Below are 13,032 nucleotides of genomic sequence, written 5' to 3' on the forward strand. Positions count from 1 at the left end.
AATGGCACATGTCTGATTACCTAACCGAACTCGGTCTGAACCAGCAGCTAACCGAGCTCACCCTAACCCATGAAACAAAACGCTGCGTTTTGTTCTAATTCAGAAGGAGAAAACGCTGCGTTTCAATTTTTCCCCCCAAACTCAGTTTCTCTTTTCCTCTTCGACATTTCATCTTCTCAATCTCCTCTTCTCTAACCTAAAATATTACCTCTGAAAGAAAAGAAAACCCTAATATTTCAAACAAATGCAATGAACAAGTCAGGAAAACCGAAGAATTACATGTAAGTAATTGAATTTTATTACCCTCGCTTGAATAGGGATTTTAGCATTAGGGTTTTTAAGCAATTTTGATTTTGGGTTTCCATTTTTTAAATAATCTCGCTTGTCTGTAAGAGTTAGTTTTGTTTTTGTGATTAAATTTTATTTTCAGTTTTGATTTCAAAATTAGGGTTTATGGTTTTAGGCGTTCCAAAATTAGGGGTTTTGAACACTGTTTAGGTTTGCCGATTATTTTAGGGTTTTTGTTTGCAATCATCATCTAAATAATCGTAAATCATGTCGAATGAGCTTCCTTATATGAACTGTTCTGCTTGAGATAGTTTTTAATTTTTGTTTATTTGAATTTTTCAATTATATATTCAATGTGAATTTGCCACTGTATGTTAATTATCAGTATTTAATGTAGGTTTTTTGCTGTGCTAATTATTGTGATTTCGTATGTTATTTTATTGTAATTTATAGAATTGTTCTTGCTTAGTGAATTCATTTTATGTTGAGCTCTAACTATGCTAGATCATTTGGTTTGACGAATTTATGGAACCCAATATGTTTAGAATGTGCAATAGTTTGCTAAAATGTTGCTGAATAGGTTAATTTATGTTTATAGCTGTGGCATGCTATTAGTTGAACTGTGTTTTACGTTCTTTGAAATTACTGTACATTATTTTGTACCGTGGTTTTCAGGGAACATAAATGCCAGTTGCCGATTATTTACGATTATTTATTTTTCAGTTTTGATTTTAAATTTTTTTGCTAGTGTCATGATTAGGTTGTGATTAACATGAGAGTTGAAGCTATTGCTGCTGTTATTATTGGTATTTTATGTGTTTTGAAAACTGAGGATAGACAAAACTCCGGTTAATAATGTTTATTGTTTAATTTTCAGAGCTTCGGTGGAAGTATGGGTTGATGTCGATATGACTGATACTATACCAGTAAGATGGAAATACAACAGCGGTCACTCCGTGCAATCGTCCTGGTACTGTAATGAAGGATTAACCCATGGTGGTATATTGGCAAGGGTTAAAGAAATGGGACATGGACTCGTAAGCAGAATAGGTGTGTACAAACCAAGCCGAGAGTTTAAATCAAGACAAGAATGGGACGCATTAACAATGTTGAACAACGATGCTGAGGTCAAACAATTTTGGATCGAAGCTCAAAGCATCGGTTTTGGAAAAATGTTTATAGAGTGTAAAGCTCAACCAAGTGAGAAGCCTCTACCAGAAATAGAAGGAGATGTTGAGTCTAAAGGAGGTGTTGAGTCTGACAATGCAAGTGTAGAGGAACATGTACACTTAGAGGATGATACATATTTAGAGGATGATGCGGCTGTCGAAGATGCAAATTTGGAGGATACGGCAATAGTGCAGTCCTACGTGGAGGATGATGCCCCTGTTGAAGATGTGAATTTGGAGGATGAGGTAATTATGCAGGCAGCGAACAAGGCTGACAACGAACGAAGAATTGATGACGAAGAAATAAGGTACATGGCTGACAGCGAACAAGGAACTGATGACGAAGACGACGAAATCAATGGTGGCAATGAGTCTGACGAAGAGTGCATTACTGCTAGGGAGAGTAATCGAAATTTTCGCACCGCGGCCGTAGATGCAATTAACGGGTTAGGCTTAGATGACATGTTAGCTGCCCCGGGTGGTATTTGTAATGATGATCAGGACGACTGGGCTACATGTTGTGGAGATACAAATACCGAAGAAGCTGAAAAAAATGGGAGTGATTATGCGGAAAGTGACGATGGGTTAGTCACACCATCAAGTAGTGACGAGGGTGATCTAGAGATTAGGGTAAAACGGAAACGTAGGCCGATTTTTTATAATCCTAAGAGCAACCACGAGGAACTGAAATTTGTGGTCAATATGCGTTTTACGACAAGAGATCAATTGAGGAGTGCTGTCCAACAGTGGGCATTGCTGAATGGACACAATGTGGGCTGGGTTAGGAGTGCTAAAACAAGGTTAGAGGCTGTTTGTAGTGGAGATTGTAGTTGGAGGCTCTATGCATCGAAGATTGGTGGTGAGAAGACCTTTCAGATAAGAAGGGTGTCGAAAAACCATACTTGTCCCAGAGCCATGACTAATAGGCAAGCTACATCAGAGTGGATTGCAAAGGAATTCATTCAGCGGTTTCGTAGAAACCCAATGTATGTCCCGGCTGAAATGATGCTTGATGTTAAAGATAAGTACAACGGTCTCACTGTCTCGCGTCGACCTGTTACCGAGCAAGGGATTTAGCTTTGCAGCTTATTCGGGGGTCCCTGGAAACCCACTACGCGCAGTTTAGATCATATGATGCTGAGCTGAAGAGGGTTGATACGGAAGGCCTGTTTAGGTTTTTTTTCATTCACAATCCAGACAATGGGGCTCCAGTGTTTCAGAGGTATTACGTAGGTTTTTCGGGCCTAAAGAAGGGTTTTAAGAATGGGTGTAGACCTATTCTTTGTGTCGACGGATGTTTTTTAAAAACCTTAGTTGTCGGAGCTCTACTCAGTGCGGTTGCACGTGACGGCAATAATCAGATGTTCCCGGTCGCCTGGGCCATAGTCGAAGCTGAAAACGAAGAAACATGGACTTGGTTTATCGAGTACTTGATGGATGACTTGGGCTATGACGATGGATTGGGGCTGACATTTGTTAGTGACCAACAAAAGGTCATTTCTTAACCTGTACTGAAGTTTGTTTTTAATTGCATTATATTTTGAATTTGAACAGTGCTCTATTTGTATGCATGCATGTTTTCAATTCCTTTATTCTGTCAAATTTGATTATAATTTAGTATTGATCTTAAGCAAAAATCTGTTTTCTTACCATTTTTAAATAGAGTTCAAATGTTCAAATGCAAATTCAAATGGATTATATATTTCCATGATCAAAACCTTCTGCTATCACTTTCTTTCTTTTCCTCTAATCAAGTTATGCAAATTTTTCACTGTTTATTTGATTTAATGACTAAAATATGCATAAAAAGGGTTTTTCACTATTGTAATTGCTTTTTAGAGTGTGTTTAGATATATGGAATTAGATTTAAAATTTGTGGTTCAAATCTTACATTTCAAATTCATGACTACTTTTTTTTGCTATTATCTGTTATTACTGTTTCTGTGTACATTATTACCTGGCAGTGAATTTGGTGTCATTAACTATTACCTAATGTCACAGGGATTGGCAAATGCTATTCGCAAAAGGGTCCCTTTTGCAGAACATAGGAACTGTGCTCGACATATATACGCCAATTGGAAGAAAAATCATAAGGGACCCGAGTTGAAAAGAATTTTCTGGAATGTGGTTAATGCTACGAATAAGTCGGAGTATGAGGCGCACTTGAAATTGTTAGAAAAGGAAAGTCCATTTGCACATTCAGATTTCTTAAAACAGGGTCCAACTGTTTTTTGCAAAGCATTTGTGAGATTGAGGCCATTGTGCGATGCGATAACCAGTAATCTGGTGGAGACCTTCAACGGATACATCGTCAAGGCGCGACAGTTGCAAGCCATCCATATGCTCGAAGAGATTCGAACAACATTGATGGAACGAATGTATACAAAGAATCAGATGATGGTGAAGCATCATGAGGATTTATGTCCTAGAATTAGGCAGAAGGTAGAAAAGAATCAGAAGCTCACAAGGCACTGTGATGTGACACCTGCAAAGGGATCATTTCAAGTGAAGTTTTTTGAAAATCAGTTTGTCGTTGATCTCACGAGCAGAACATGCTCCTGCATAGCTTGGCAGTTGACCGGCATACCGTGCTGTCACGCACTCTCTTGCATCAATTTCATGCGACACAATGCGGTGGACTATGTCGATCACTGTTACAAAAGAGAACATTATTTGAAGGCGTATGAGTTCTCTCTCCAGCCTATTAATGGCCCCAACATGTGGCCAAAAGTGGAAGGGTTTCCTATAATACCGCCTCCGTATAGGAAAATGCCGGGCCGACCAAAGAAAAAACGAAAGAGAGATGCCGATGAGGACCCCAAACCCAGGAGTGGAATGGTAATGACTTGCAAGCACTGTCGCAAAGAGGGTCACAACATTAGGGGATGCCCTAATATTGACAAGGATCCAGCTCCAATGCCACGCAAGGTATGATATTACATATGTTTTTGTATTTTTGATACGATGTTTATTGATTGTTTGAGGAATTCTGTTTTTTTTTTTCGGGTAATTAGGAAATACATTTTTGAGCTTATTTTGGTAGTTTAACTGTTATTATACGTTGTCGTTTGGGTAGTTACTGAAAGAGCACCATAAGTTGATTCATGTGAAGATGGCATTTTCCATAACATTCTATGATTTTCTCAGCTTACACTTATTAGTTGTCAATTAACTGATGCTTGTTAAATTTCTCACAAGATTGATGCTGTTCTATTAGGAATTGATTTTTTGATACACCTCATGATGTTTATTGATTCTGATTATTGTATTTGATGTTTTTCACATGATGTTATATGAAGGGTCGACCGGGTAGGCCATTAAAGAACAGAGGAAAGAACGTCGCTTCTGCTACCAATACTAAAGAAAAAGCTTCTGCCACATCAACGAAGGGAAAAGGGAAGGCTCCTGACACCCAAGCTTCTGCACCTAAAAGTTTGAGAAAGAGAACAAAAAATAGTGTTATTTCAAGTCAGTCATCTGCAGCACCAGGGATCATTTCTCAGCCAAGTCAAAGTAATGAGTCTATTATTGCAAGTGCTATCCTTAAGGCACAAACTGCAAGAGAAGTTCGCCAGGTTAGTTTTCAAACTGTATGTATTTTCTGCATATGAGCTTATGTTATGTTGTGTATATCATGCTTGATTGATTTAGATTCTTTCAATTACAGGTTAGAAAAGGCGTAGGTATGAGAATAATGACTGAATCTGGAAGTATATACACAACAGTAAGTTGCTTTCTGAATTTTTAATTTTAACTTATTATTTAGGGTATATACACTATTGTAGTTTCCTTTTCTTCTGAGCTTATTAAATGATATAATTCTGAATTTCCTAATGGTCTCGTGAATTTGGTTGATGTTTGTGCCAGGGTGTGGAATTTTAGCCTTCTTTTGCTGTTTACTAGTCTTGTTTGCTATATGTTTAGACTTTGTTTTAGCCTTTTTTTGCTGTTTATTAGCCATGTTTAGTAACTGTTTATTAGCCTCTACTGCCTTTCATGGTTAGCCTTTGTTTTTGTGCAGTCAGCGTATAAGGGCAAGGTAAACTATGTTTACGGATCCAATGCTACAAAAGATGCATTGACAGCCCCGAAGAGAGGTAGAGGGAGGCCCCCCGGAAGCAGTAATATATCAAAGGGTGCACCATGTTCAAGCACCACAACATCTAAGGGAAGCTGATGAAAATGGCCTCTTTTTTGCTTTTGTAAATGCTTGTAGTTAAACATTAACAAGCTATGATGATACTTAATGTTTTTGGGATCACTAACTCATACACATAGTATGTTAGTGTAAATGCTTGTAATTAATTATTGACAAGCTACTTTTGGTATAGGTAGAGCTTGTAAAAACAAGCTACGTTTGGTTTAAGTAGAACTTGTAAATAGAACAAGCTCTTTTTGGTTAGTTAAGTTATTTACACTGCCTTTTTTTTATTTTGAAGTATATAAGGTTAATTTATATGAATTGCTTATGCTATTTGTTACAAATTACATTAGTTACAATATCTGTAATAATTTTCTCATATTGTTGAACATGTTTGGGTATTGACCTACTAAGCTTCTACTATTGAGATTAATGTTCTTTTCTTCTAAAAAGAATAAGTGACAATCTAGACAAATTTTGAACATTCAGAAAAATGTCAAATAGCAAAATAAAGAGAAATAATACAAGTCATATAGATTACATAAACTGACTGATAACCCGTCATAGTTCGGTTACAAGATTGACCCTAAGTCATTTCACAAAATAATACATAATCATCATAAGTTTTTGGGATAAGTTAAATAAGCCAAAAGATTACAATTAGCTTCAAAATACTACATACTTCCTACAAACAAACTACAGACAACCTACATCCCACTTCAAGCTTCAATGTCTTTACCTACAACAGAAACCAAAACCTTCACTAAGGCAAGCTCAAAAAATCATCCCCATTACTAGATGATGAAACCATAAATAAGTAAAGGGCATAAAAACAAATAAACACTAGCATCATCTTGCAAAACCTGCCACAACTCTGTGAATCTTCGTCATCAGCCTTCAGCCTCTGGTTCTCTTCAATCAGCATGTCTCGATCTTCAATTAGCTTCTCAAACATTAGTAATGCGGATCCTTTTGCCGCCTCCAGCTCAGCAATTTGTTTCTCCTTCTCTGCAATCAGAACCTCCTGTTTATGCACCTGCTCAGTGAGCATTTCGTTCTTATCCAGCAAGAACCAAAACTTCATATATTGATCTGCCGTAGGCTCATCGTCATACCATCGGAACGCACCGCAATCATCCGACTGCGCCAACAAAACATTAATTTAGAGCACTTCTCACAAAACAGTTAAAGCAGCAATTTTACACCCTATACACCAATTCTATACCGTAATTCTAAACAAAATAAAGAAACCATGCAGAAAATACCCTAATACTTAGCACAATTCATACCACAGAAACAGAATACAAAGTTACCACATTTTCCTAAACCCTAACATACAGCAAAATATAAATTACAATTGAACAATAGAACAATACTGCTTTTACTCGCACAAATAGAAAGTAATAACACAATCATACCATACACCCAACATTTTCCCTAATTTACGAAACCCCTAATTTTCCAGAACCTTAAAGCAATTTAAAAAAAAAATTATCATCACTAACCTTGTACTTGGAGCATCTCCAGAACCTCCTTCCAGGGTTCACCTTCGTCCACGAGGTGTAAAGATAGAGTCTTCCATGCTTACAATTACCTCGAATCTTGGTAGGAGGATAACTGAGAAATTCTTCAGTTGCATTGTCCATGGCAGAAGATGTATTAGAAATCGACGACATCTTTAGTTGTTTTGATTAAGAGAGTTTATGATTGACAAATTAGGGTTTTTTTTTCTTTCAGAGGTATTTTAGGTTAGAGAAGAGAGTGAGAAGATGAAATGTCGAAGAAGGAAAAGGAAGTTGAGTTTTAGGGTTAGAACAAAACGCAGCGTTTTGTTTCATGGGTTAGGGTGAGCTCGGTTAGCTGCTGGTTCAGACCGAGTTCGGTTAGGTAATCAGACATGTGCCATTTCATCCGCAATGCGACAGCGTTTTAATGAGTCAGCGCTGACTGGGATGACACGAGGGCAGCAAATCCGGTTTGATTTGCTAAAGGCTGAAAAAGGTACATAATATGTGGAAAATGGTTAAATTTGGTGATTTTAAAAGGTTTGGCTAAATTTGAAACATCCCGCAAAGGTTTGGTATTTTTTGGTAATTAAGCCTATTTTTAAATACTATACACTAAGTCTTTATATTAGTAATTCATTTCTCGATAATTGAAAGTCAGTGGTTTTCAGACCGACTCGAGTATGAATTATTATGACTTTATTTATTAGACAAGAGATAAATATTTTGAGTATTGTCAAACATATTATTGGTAAGCTTAAGTTGGGCGAGAACATGGTGTGTCATCTGTTCAGGCATTGTCGTACAAATAGAAGTGGTTTGAGAAAAGGTGATGTGTGAAATGAGTGAGTTAGAGACATGCCTTGGAATTTAGCTAGTGGCTCTATTGTGAATGATTATTAGATTGGGCTTCATTCTCTGCCCAGGATCCACTTTCAAACATTTCTTTTCACAGGCCTGTGTCTTTATAAAAGTTCTGACATTAATTCCACATGCCACTATTTGAAGTCTAACATATAAATTTGTCCTTATATTTATTTATGATGATTATGGCATGAGAAAAATGTATGGGAGGTTATCTATCTATCTATACTATATATAAAAGTACGGATGGGGGGCAGACACTTTTACCTAATTATCCTTTCTAATTTATTATTAATAATAGTAATTGATTATTAATTAAAATTGCATTGCAATCAAAAATTTATCGGAACAGAATTTGAATTGAATAAGGAAATAAAACTCTTGTAATTTTCATTAGCTATAATCTAGCCTATTTTTTGTAGTATTATTTAAAAATAACTAAATCAAGCATAATTGAATGAATATGAAATCCTCTTCAAATCAAATTTTCAATAGATTTTTTATTTAAGTCAAATTTTATTACTTCCCAATTCCAATTATTAGAAGGATTGTGCATCACATTCTTTTCCGGAAACTATGGCAAGGAAACAAGTTTCAAATTTAATTTGAATATTCTTAATTATTTTTACAGGGAACATTAATTGTTTATGTATGGCGCATGTTATGTTCATAAGTTGAATTGGAATTTTGGAAAAAAGTTTATTTCGTTGGATAATTGTTAAAATTTAATTAATAAAAAGCTTTCAATTAATTTCATAGTAAAAGTAGTTAACTATATGTCAATTGCTATTCTTTCTTTCACATATACTTATATTCAACTACTAAAAAATTATGCATGAGATCCAACAACTAATTATATTTGTGATAATATTATATAACACGAAATTAAATATTAACTAATAAGTATAAATTTTTAATTTTATTTGTAAAAGAATATCTTTAATTTTAATCAATTGAATATAAATATTTTTCTATCAAATAGCCAATTCATTAAAAAATTAGTAACTTAAGTTTTTATAAAAATAAATATATTTATTTATTGTTATTTTTAATATAACTATCAATTAAACTTCAGTTATTTTTGACGTGTCACATTACGAGCCACGTGCAAAGCACGTGAAGCAAAACTAGTATCAATAAAATTTAGCAATAATGAAAAAAACAAATGATAGAATTGATGCAGCTATATGAAATAAAAGTTCATGATCATGCGGAATCGGACGCGGCCCTGAACAGTAGTGCAAATTATTTGAGAATGAAGGTCTTGGTTTTGAATGGTATGAATTTCTTTAAAATAGTATCAAAACGATGTCATTTTGATCCCTTTCGCCTCCAATTAAATTTTATGATTACGTCACTATTTTTTTTTTTTACAGTTTCATCAAATAGAATCTGAACAATTACATTTATAAGAGATTCGGAAAATTCGAAAATTAAATTTGATGATCATCGATTACTTTACTTCTTAAAACTATAAAGTATATTTTTTTTTCAAAGAAGTATACTTACTCATGAGAGGTATTTATACGTTCTCGGACCGGATCCAGTTTGATTGGACTCTTTTAAGATAAATTCATGTTCGATTCAAGTTTCGATTCAGACTTGATTTAGATTATATTATATTTATGTAGCGTTAAATTAGGTTTACTCAAAGTTATTATATGCAATTTAACTAATTATATAACTTCGAGACCCGCATGTAAAAATACGAGGTGTCACGATAGGGTCGAGTTTAAGGTAAAAAATTCGTAACCAATCCGGCCCTAGCGGACCAAGGTTGGGCGGCCAGATGGATATCCAATCCAATAGTTAAGCTTACATTAAGGAAAAGGAAATAAAATTGAGGAATCATCACTGAAAATTATCCATCACTCTGTATATCTTGGCAGCTTGATGAGTTAAAACAAAAGGCTGAAAAGAATATGAATTTAAATGTTGGATATTTAGGTTCTTGCTCATTATATTGGCGGTGGATAAAATAAAATCATAAAAACTTTGGCGACCCTTTATCTGAAGGACATTAATTAGTTTATCCCATACCACTATTTGCCTTAAAAAAAACTGATATTAATGGCGATATCCGACTTTCTGGATAAGTAACCAATCTCTATGTATTAATTAATGCCATATCATATGTTATCAAAGATCCTTACTTAATTTGCACTAATCTTAAACTTGGCATTATAATATTTTGCTTTCGATTTTGAATTTCTATAATTTAATAATCATTAGCTAATCATTGAGTATGGTTTAGATTATCGTATTTATGTAAATCCTTATCTCATTTTGATTTTTTATAATTTAGAGAAAATAATACACGCAATATTCCTTTTTTTTCCTACTCTAGTTTGGTGGTTGGGGCTAATTAACCAGATTGATCCATTTATTAAATTTTTATCCCTTCAACTTGAGATGATATGGTTAAAATATCATCAAATAGGCGTTTTGGATAAAAACATGTTCAAAATAGATGGTTTATCTCGTTTTACCTATTCAGCTTCAAATAGTCCAATAGTTTGTTGTCACCTCATATTGCTCCAATTATTTTTCCATCTCAAGAAAAAAAAAGCCAAATTAAGCAATATGTGAATGATTTTGTTCAAATTCACGAATTTGTTTGTAATTGATATTTTATGTTAAATTGAGAGGGAAAAATTAACCTTTGTGGTTATTTTTCAAGCCTTCCCTTGATTTCAACAGAGGTAGTTCACAAACCCATTGCAACATTTTCAAATTTAAGCTCTTTGCAAAGCATCAATTTAGCCGCTTAACTATATGTACACTAATATATATGGTGATCAAAAATCGAATAACTAAAGCTAAATAAAATATCTTGATAATAAAACTATATAATATATACTGACATATGATTTGCATTGTCATTTTTAGCTAGTCTATGCAATTGCACCACATTAAAATACTAAATCAGTTCATATTGCTAGATTTAGATATGAATTTTGTACATATTTTTAAAATAAATGAGACCCATTGTTAAAGAATTTAACTCTATTGAGGCTGTAACTAAAAGCAAATGCTATAATAATAATAATAATAATAATAATAATAGGTATTAATATTTATGTATTCATTGTGATTTCATTAAAATGAATACTTTATAAATACCAATCAAATAAAAAGCAAAAAATTGCATTAATTATTTTTTAATGTTTAATTATTCGGTTAATTTAGTAATAAACTATAATGAATAATTTACAAATAAAAAAACAATGAATAGTGAGTTAAATAATGATTATATTTTTCAGAAAAGTTTTGAGTGCTATTTATTAGGAAAAATAATAAATTTTTGATGTTGCAATAATAAAACAAATAGAAATATTCGTATATGCTAATATAGCATGAAAATGTGACTCCTCTGGATTAATGTAAAAGGAAAAAAGGAAAGGAAAGCAAATGATTTTAGGCCACAATTCTGGCTGACAAATTTGAAAATATTGGGTTAGCATAATTGATTTTAATATTCTTGTTTGTTTCTTAGCCTATTGTGGTATTTAAAATGAAAATTGAAAAGGAAATATTGTTGTAAAGCTATATCCAAAGTGGAATTCCGTTTTGTATGCATAACATAACTTCTGATTTCAGCATATTCTTGTGAGATCATGAATATTCTATTACTCTCTCCGAGTCTGTGTTCTCAGCTGGATTGCATTTTATGAGTTTTGAATATTTTAATTTTAAATTCAATACAAAAGTAATACTGCTCAACTTTAAAATTAATTTTATTAATTAGAGTATTGTCCAGATTATGTGTTTGACATCATACATAGATAAAGATAATATTTCACCATATTATTATAATTATGACAATAACATAACTTTAAGTTTTTTTGATTTTTCACATATTTAATAATGGCATTATTTTAAGAATATAGAGTGGACAATCGTCTTTTAATCGTCAGTGTTAATTGTCTCTCTACCTGTAACGGTATTTTTTCTAATTTATCTCTTTTATTCTCGAGTTTCTCTTATTCGTTTTCTGATTTTGCGGTTTCGACTAAGAATTGATGATATTTGGTAAAACTGAATATAGTTGCTGCTGTGAAGATTAAAAAAAGTTACCAGGGTTAAAATTAAAATTCAATTGATCTATCCTTATATAGCTTAAAATGAGATTTATTAATGTACCAATGTCATTAATTATTCTGAATATTTTGCACAGGGGATAAGGATTTGATATTGCACTGAAATACTGCAAAAATTAATTTATGCTAGCAGTGTTATCAGAATAATCTGCATTTTCTTCAGCTACGGTGTAGCTGAATAAATTAATGTTTTTGAGTGATATTTTTTAAAAAATTGGATTCTTCTTTCTGATTTTATTTTCAAAAATAGCTATACAAGCTGTCTTATTATAGAGTCTTCATTTTGATACTTGCAATTTTAGGTGATAATAGCATTAATTTGTAGTGAATAAATAATGCCATTTCACTTCAATTTTTGATCAGTGAAAATAATGAAAGCTGCCATAATTGAACATTTTATGGCAAGGACCTATCTGACAGGAAAAAAGAGTTATGTTTAAGGGCTTAAAATTCGATTGCCTTACACTTAATTAATTTCTTGATTTATTTGATTCCTTTCCTTTAAAATGCAAAATATTAACATGCTATGATGGGTCTATTTTCCCTCAAATGGACCTTTTTCTATGCTACATTTTATTGGTCATTTAATCTATTTGGGCAAGTCAATTGATGCGTATGTAATTATAATTCATCGATTTAAATGATAGATGTATTGTTCATTGAACTTAATTAAATCATTCATAGTTAGGAGTATTATACAAATCAATCTAAACTGAAAAATCAAATGACCGGGCCAATTTAGCTATGTTTGGTAATGTAAACAATCTAATTTTTAGATTGGGTTAGTTTTGAATATAAAAAAAATTAAATAAAAGATGAATCTGGTCTCTGGATTTATGATTCATGATCAAATAGCTCACTCTCAACTATTGTCACGACCCAATTTCGTGGATCGTGACCGGCGCTAGGGTATGGGTATGGTCGTACCAAAACCCGTAGCAAGCCTTGCGGAAAAACAATAAACA

This window comes from Mercurialis annua, linkage group LG2 (genome assembly GCF_937616625.2).
Source record: "Mercurialis annua linkage group LG2, ddMerAnnu1.2, whole genome shotgun sequence".
NCBI lineage: Eukaryota > Viridiplantae > Streptophyta > Magnoliopsida > Malpighiales > Euphorbiaceae > Mercurialis > Mercurialis annua.